Genomic DNA, 7398 nt, shown 5'->3' on the forward strand with positions numbered 1-7398 from the left:
TTTAAGACTTCCTCTGATCAATCTAGCCACTTCATTCTTCTCTAAATACATGATCTCTAAGGATACAGCCCCTTGAATCAAATACTCCTCAACTGGGATGCCTGGATGGCTCAGCGGTTGAGCATCTGCCTTTGGCTCAGGGCATGATCCCACGGTCCCCGGATCGAGTTCCATATCAGGCTCCCTGCATGGAACCTGCTTCTCCCTCTGCCTATGTCTCTGCCTGCCTCTGTGTCTCTCATGAATAAATAAAAAAATCTTTAAAAAAAATATTCAACTGCAGGCAAAACAGTCTGCAGAAAAAGAAAAGTTCTAACTACAGAAAGAACACTCTTGCTCCACAACAAAGATGTAAGTGAAATATAACAAATTATCCAAGGACACAGCTAAGCCAGTACAAAATTACTATCCCTCTCCAAATACCACCTTCCCCCACCTGGCCCCAGAAACTAGCTGCAGAAACAAATGATCTGCAGGGGATAAGGCAAAGATGAGGAAACAGCAATGAAGGTTGGCCTCAGAGAAAAGGTGGGATCAGATCCATCTCGATATCCCCTTTACCCAAAGAGCTTCATGTGATTTAGGAGGCACTGCTTGGCTTCCCTGTACTCTCGTCCCTGAAACTTCTCTACTATCAGCTTTGACTATAAATACATCAGTTATCTGATGAGCTATGTGAGGTGCTCCAGGAGGAGTTAGCTCTAAAAAAGCAAGTTTTCTGCACAGCCTAGTTGGCCCCCTTCAGTTACGAAACCTTGGTTTTGCTTTTTCTAAAGGAGAAAAAAAAACTCAAGAATGTATGTGCCTTGCCCTGGCGGCCCAGCAGTTTAGTGCCGCCTTCAGCCCAGGGTGTGATCCTGGAGACTCGAGATCGAGTCCCACGTCAGGCTCCCTGCATGGAGCCTGCTTCTCCCTCTGCCTATGTCTCTGCCTCTCTGTGTCTGTCATGAGTAAATGAATAAAATCTTTAAAAAAAAAAAAAAAAAAAAGTATGTGCCCAACATGACTGCTATATGTTAGCCTCTCAGACCTCTACAGACTATCCCTGAGTCAAGATCCTCAAGCCTAGTGGATGACTTAGACCCCTCCACATTCCAGGATGTTGTTATTCCATATCCCAAATACTGGCCAACTACCACGTAAGATGTTACTGGGCAGAAGTGACCATCTTTCCATAAGACCTTTCGCAAATACCTCTTCACCTAACATCTAAGAAACCTTGCTCTGCTTGCAAAACAAAAACCTCCTTTGTTCCTTTCCAACCTATGAGACTAAATGCTGAAAATGTTCGGGAAGGGAGAAAACCCTCCTTGCACAATGCCTTTTCTTCTTATCCACCCACAGACTGCCGCTCATTATACATTGTTATAACATAATTCCAGCGAAAGGTCATATATATCCATTTAACACATTTCCTAGCTTTAGCTTAAAAACCCAGCAAATCAAAATACTCATTACTTCTATTAACTCAAAAAAGAGGTAACTGTAAAGAAACCATTTTTATGGGGCATCTGAGTGGCTCAGTTGGTTGGGTGTCTGCCTTCAGTTCAGGTCGTGGTCCTGGGGTCCTGGGATCGAGCCCCACACTGGGCTCCCTGCTCAGCAGTGAGCCTCCTTCACCCTCTCCTCCCCACTCGTGCAATCTCTCTCTCTCAAATAAGTAAAATCTTTAAAAAAAAAAAAAAATTAAAAGAACATTCTCATTTCTTTCTTAAGATTTTAAGTAATCTCTATACCCAACATGGGGCTTGAACTTACAACCAATCCAAGACTAACAGTCACATGCCCTATGGACTGAGCCAGCCAGGCGCCCCAAGAAACCATCTTTTTAAATGTTTATTCTTGTATGGCATCAAGCTAATTTAGGGCAATGCAATTTGCTTAATGGAATGGAAGCAGGCAAGACCTTTAATAATAAATTAATAAATCTGGAGAAGTTTCCTATATGTCACTTTGTTACGTGAGAATTCCCAGAATACATGGCTGGGGGACGGGAGAGGGGAGGGAATTGGGTTGCACACATGAGATGGGACACAGTCGTGAACTATTACTGCTTATCACAGACCATCTACTTACCTACGGAGCCAATATGCCATCAGCTATTCCTGAAATAAGCAAGGACACTATTTCCATTCAACTCAAGATCTGAGACCACTGATCGCCAAAACCAGTAATCAACAACTATTAGACCCTCACAGACATAACTAAGCTCTTTTTGTTAAAATAAACAGGACACATAGCAAGTACACAGTCCTGGTACCTGTGAACTCAAACGGAGTACTTTCGCCCCCAACTCTCCTGAAGTCTGGATTCCATTATGAAACACGAAGTGTAAGCAGGACAAAGATCCACCCCAAATCATGTTTTCTCAGCACTGTGGGCCTTAGGCACAAAGAGAGCACAGAAGTGACGATTCCAGGCCTACCCTAAAGAAACACACAGAAGGCCCTATAACCACCTGTGCTGGTGAAAAGTAGAATGAGAATTAAAGGGTACAAATCACATGCTACCTGAAGAAATTAGCTTTCCAAATACAACTGATCCTTGCAACTGAACTTAAATATCCTAAAATAACTGGAGTATTTTGATAAACAAATACAACCAAACACAAAAACTCCTTGCAGCTCTACTACCTCACAGTCTTTCACAATGGCTATTGTTTGTTTTCTTACTTAAGACTGATGTCAGGGTAACAGTTTTCAGAGAAAACCAAGCTATGCCCAAGTAAGAGACTTCTGAAATAAGGTATTAGAGGTATATAAATAAAAGATTCCTCTCCATTACGGCATAAAATGCAATCCTTAGAAATGTAACTACCGGGATGCCTGGGTGGCTCAGCGGTTGAGCGTCTGCCTTTGGCTCAGGACGTGATCCTGAACTCCTGGGATCAAGTCCCACGTCAGGCTCCTTGAACGGAGCCTGCTTCTCCTCCCTCTACCTGTGTCTCTGCCTCTCTTTCTGTGTCTCTCATGAATAAATAAATAAAATCTTAAAAAAAAAAAAAGAAACCTAACTACTTTATAATTTTTTTCAACATTTTTCAGTAATCTCTACATCCAACACAGCTCCAACTCACAACTGAGACCAAATGTTGTGCACACCACTGATGGAACTAGCCAGGTGCCCCGTTTATAATTTTTTTCAGAAATTAATTTTCCCCACCTTAAATATGAAGTGAAATAATAGTAATAGTGAAGTATTTTTTTAAACTTACTTTTCCTAAGCAGGATATTAATACAAGGGGGGATCCCTGGGTGGCTCAGTGGTTTAGTGCCTGCCTTTGGCCGGGGGCATGGTCCTAGTCCTGGAGTCCCAGGAGTCCTACATCAGGCTCCCTGCAGGGAGCCTGCTTCTCCCTCTGCCTGTCTCTGCCTCTCTCTGTGTGTCTCTCATGAATAAATAAATAAAATCTTTAAAAAACTAAATGGTCAAAAAAATTTTTTCTCCAAACTGAGTTATCCATAAGTCATTTTCTCCATTTAGGCTTTAAAATAGTCTTTCCAGGGCAGCCCCTGTGGCCCAGCAGTTTAGCGCCGCCTTCAGCCTGGGGTGTGATCCTGGAGACCTGGGATTGAGTACCACGTCGGGCTCCCTGCATGGAGCCTGTTTCTCCCTCTGCCTGTGTCTCTGCCTCTCTCTCTCTCTCTCTCTCTCTCTCTCTCTCTCTCTGTGTCTGCCATGAATAAATAAATAAAATCTTTAAAAAATTAAAATAAAATAGTCTTTCCAGGGCACCTGGCTAATTCAATTGGTAGAACATGTGACTCCTGATCTTAAAGTTGTGAGTTCAAGCGCCGAGGTCAAGGTAGAGATTACAATTAGTCAATCGTCCTTCCATTCCTACATTATAATTTCTACCACTATTCTTATCTTCACCAACCTTGCTGTTCTTCTCATTTACCTCCTGAATTTCAAGTTCTCACAAATCTTATTTATCAAATAGAAACGACAGCATTTGTTAATTCCTGTTGGCCACTGTCCCCATCCTAAATTCCCTAATAAACCTGCAATTACGCCTATTTCACCACTAGGTGGTGTTCTGAACAAATTTAAAGCAAACCAGAGTTCTCAGACCACCCCCACTCTAAATTTTAGATTTCCAAGAAAAAAAGCCTTTCTAATTTACAAATAGAGGCTGATTCCATTCACTTAATCCTTACCATCCTGCAACAGAAAAGGCATGCAATCACCCTCAACCCTTAACTAACACAGCAGATGACCTGTAATGGGCAGTCCCAGCAACTGTGGAAGGTAACAGAACATCACCAAGGTAACAGTAGTACACTGCAACCCTGAAAAGTGAATTTAAAATAACTCACTAAGGGCGGCTGGATGGCTCTGGTCAAGATCCCAGGGTCCTGAGATCTGGGATGGAGCCCCAGGGCAGGCTCCCTACTCTGCTTCTCCCTCTGCCCTTGCTGAGCTCACTCTCTCCAATAAATAAAGCAAGCCTTTAAAATAAGTTAAGTAAATAAAATTATAAACTTACTGAATTTTAAAGTGCCCTCTTAAATAAAACAAACTAAAAAATATGCAAACACCATCCCCTGCCCCAACCTGGTTTTTGAGTTTGCGAGTCAGAAACTACTAATGGTAGGGAGTAGAATCGTTTTAAAAGTGTCCAAAACAGGGGAGCCCTGGGTGGCTCAGTGGTTTAGCGTCTGCCTTCGGCCCAGGGTGTGATCCTGGAGTCCTGGGACCGAGTCGCGCATCAGGTTCCCTGCATGGAGCCTGCTTCTCCCTATGCCTCTCTCTCTCATGAATAAATAAATAAGATCTTAAAAAATATACATCCTTTAAAATAAATAATAAAGATGTCCAAAAACAAAGTGAAAACAGAGGAAAATGGTTCTACTCTTAATATTTACACCTACGAAAAATAATGGGCTTGCTGAAAGACAAAAGCTATTGTGTGCCACTTAATTGCAGGTGTACTATCATTCCTCGTCCATAATTTAGTCTTCAGAATATTAAACACCGCTCTCCACCCAGCCCTCCGGATAAGTCTGTCCCGCAGCCAGAAAAACCTCTCAAATACACCAATCTCAAATCAAGGAAACAAATTTAAAACACAGATTTTTTAAGTGGGTGCTGAACTCCTGTGAAATCCCCTAACTGCTCCTTAAGTCCCAAACCCTAAGCAACAAGTTGAGGCTTAGGCTCAGCCCACCCCACCAAGCCAATGTACTTCCCCAACTCCCATGCGCCTTATCCAGAACATTCCACCACTTACCGGCTACTATGCATAAAAACCACACATCCTTTTGTTACACAAACACGCAAGTACTAACCCCAAAGTAGTTAAAAGTGCACATTATGAACTTCCCAGGGAACCGGGGGTTGGGGTATCTGGGAGACGCGGGAGGGAAGCACAGTGCGGAAACATTTGGACCCGCATCATTATTCGACACGATTACAGCAGAAAAGCAGCAACAAGTTCCACGGGCTTGCTAACCCCTCCTCTCGCTGGCAGCCGACTAGTCCCGGCCAGAGCCGAACCTCCCCCCCCCCAGCCAACCCCGGGCTCGCTCGAAGACCTTCCGGGACCACACGGTAGGCCACCTACCCTCCGTGCCTCAATTGTCCCCTTCCTTGGGCACAGGCTGACGTAAACTTCACTCCTATAAATCATGACACACTCTGAAGCAACAGACCAAACCGGCTGTTTGGGTGAGATCCGGGCGTTTTGCTCATCCGAAAACTTTTAAACAATTAGTGGGAAGTTCCGGGAACGCGGCTTCGCGTCTCCCGGAGCCGCTTCCTGGTCTCCGTGTTCGGGGCGTCCTCCCCCAGACTGCCACCCTCTGCAGACCTACCTCGTCTCTGGCTTTGGGGTCATCCACGTGGGGCTTTATGAAGAGTAAAAACCTGCCTTCCCGCGGCGGGGCCCCCGCCCAGCCCGCCCCCCGCCCGAGCCCCGGCCCAACCGCCGGCGCGGGGCGAACCAAGGGCGAAGGCCGCCCCGACCCCGGGGCCCGCCCCCGCCCCGGGCCGCGACTCCTGACCCCGGCCCCGCCCCGGGCCGGGCCCCCGTGCACCCAGCCCGACGCCCACGCCCGCCGCCCGCCCCCGCCGCCCCGGCCTCACCGCCGGCCCGGGCCCCGCCACCCCCACCCGCCGCGCCCGCGCCCCCGGCCCCGGCCCGGCAGCCCGCAGACACCCCAGCCCGACGCTCACCTCGGAAGGCCGGCCCCACGGCAGGCCCCAGATCCCCGACCCCGGGCCCGAGCCCCCCGCCCCGGCGCGGCCCCACACCGGTCCCAGGCCCGCCCCCCGCCCGAGGGCGACGCTCACCCAGGACAGGGAGCCGGCGGCGGGCAGGAGGCGCGGCGGGGCGGCGGCCCGGGTCCCCTCGGCTCCGGCACAGCGGCGCTGGCAGCGGCGGCGGCGGCGGCTCCTCGCGCTTTCCTTTCTCTCCTTTCTCCGACAACAAACAGGAAGTGCGTCACGCGGCGGCGGCACGGCGACGTACACTTCCGCCCGGCCCTGACGCCGCGCATGCGCCCCGCCCCGCCCGCGTTCCCGAAGGTTCGTCGAGGCCCGGCTTGGGCGGGGGTGGAAGGGAAGGGCCAGCCGCGGCGTCCCGGCGCCCCCGGGGGTGCTGTCCCGCGCCCACCCCACCGAGCGGCGGCCGTCACACACACTCAGCCTGGGCGGCCGGTCAGGAGGCCGGGCCCGCGCCCGCCGCCCCCCGCGACAGTGCTCTTTGTCGTGTCCCCTCTAGTAGCAGGAAAACAAGGTGACCGCGGCTCCGGGGACCGCAGAGCCCCTCCCCCACCTGCAGAGCCTCCCCTGCCCCCCTCCTGGAACTGACCCCCACCCCCACCTGCAGACCCTCCCCTGCCCCCCTCCTGGAACTGACCCCCATCCCCACCTGCAGACCCTCCCCTGCCCCCCTCCTGGAACTGACCCCCACCCCCACCTGCAGAGCCTCCCCTCCCCCCCTCCTGGAACTGACCCCCACCCCCACCTGCAGAGCCTCCCCTCCCCCCCTCCTGGAACTGACCCCCACCCCCACCTGCAGAGCCTCAGCTGCCCCCCTCCTGGAACTGACCCCCATCCCCACCTGCAGAGCCTCAGCTGCTCTCCTCCTGGAACTGATCCCCACCCCCCACCTGCAGAGCCTCAGCTGCTCTCCTCCTGGAACTGACCCCCACCCCCACCTGCAGAGCCTCTGCTGCTCTCCTCCTGGAACTGACCCCCACCCCCACCCCCACCTGCAGAGCCTCAGCTGCTCTCCTCCTGGAACTGACCCCCACCCCCACCCCCACCTGCAGAGCCTCAGCTGCCCCCTCCTGGAACTGACCCCCATCCCCACCTGCAGAGCCTCTGCTGCTCTCCTCCTGGAACTGACCCCCACCCCCACCCCCACCTGCAGAGCCTCAGCTGCCCCCTCCT

At 50.7% G+C, this 7398-nt stretch overlaps 1 protein-coding gene across 5 annotated transcripts in view; it reads right to left on the bottom strand.

Moving 5' to 3' along the window:
• Positions 1–6447, bottom strand: part of DNAJB6 (DnaJ heat shock protein family (Hsp40) member B6) — a 73500-nt gene extending 67053 nt beyond the window's left edge. For 2 of the 5 annotated variants that reach the window (XM_072776810.1, XM_072776806.1), the window contains exon 1: positions 6295–6447. The gene's annotated coding sequence lies outside the window, so the exon portion shown is untranslated. Of the gene's footprint in view, positions 1–5816; positions 5877–6177; positions 6197–6294 lie in introns of those variants that run through there. The other 3 variants (XM_072776808.1, XM_072776807.1, XM_072776811.1) reach the window with 3 other exon arrangements.
• Between the last annotated feature and the right edge of the window lie 951 nt (positions 6448–7398).

Source organism: Canis lupus, chromosome 15, assembly GCF_048164855.1.
Source record: "Canis lupus baileyi chromosome 15, mCanLup2.hap1, whole genome shotgun sequence".
Taxonomy (NCBI): domain Eukaryota; kingdom Metazoa; phylum Chordata; class Mammalia; order Carnivora; family Canidae; genus Canis; species Canis lupus.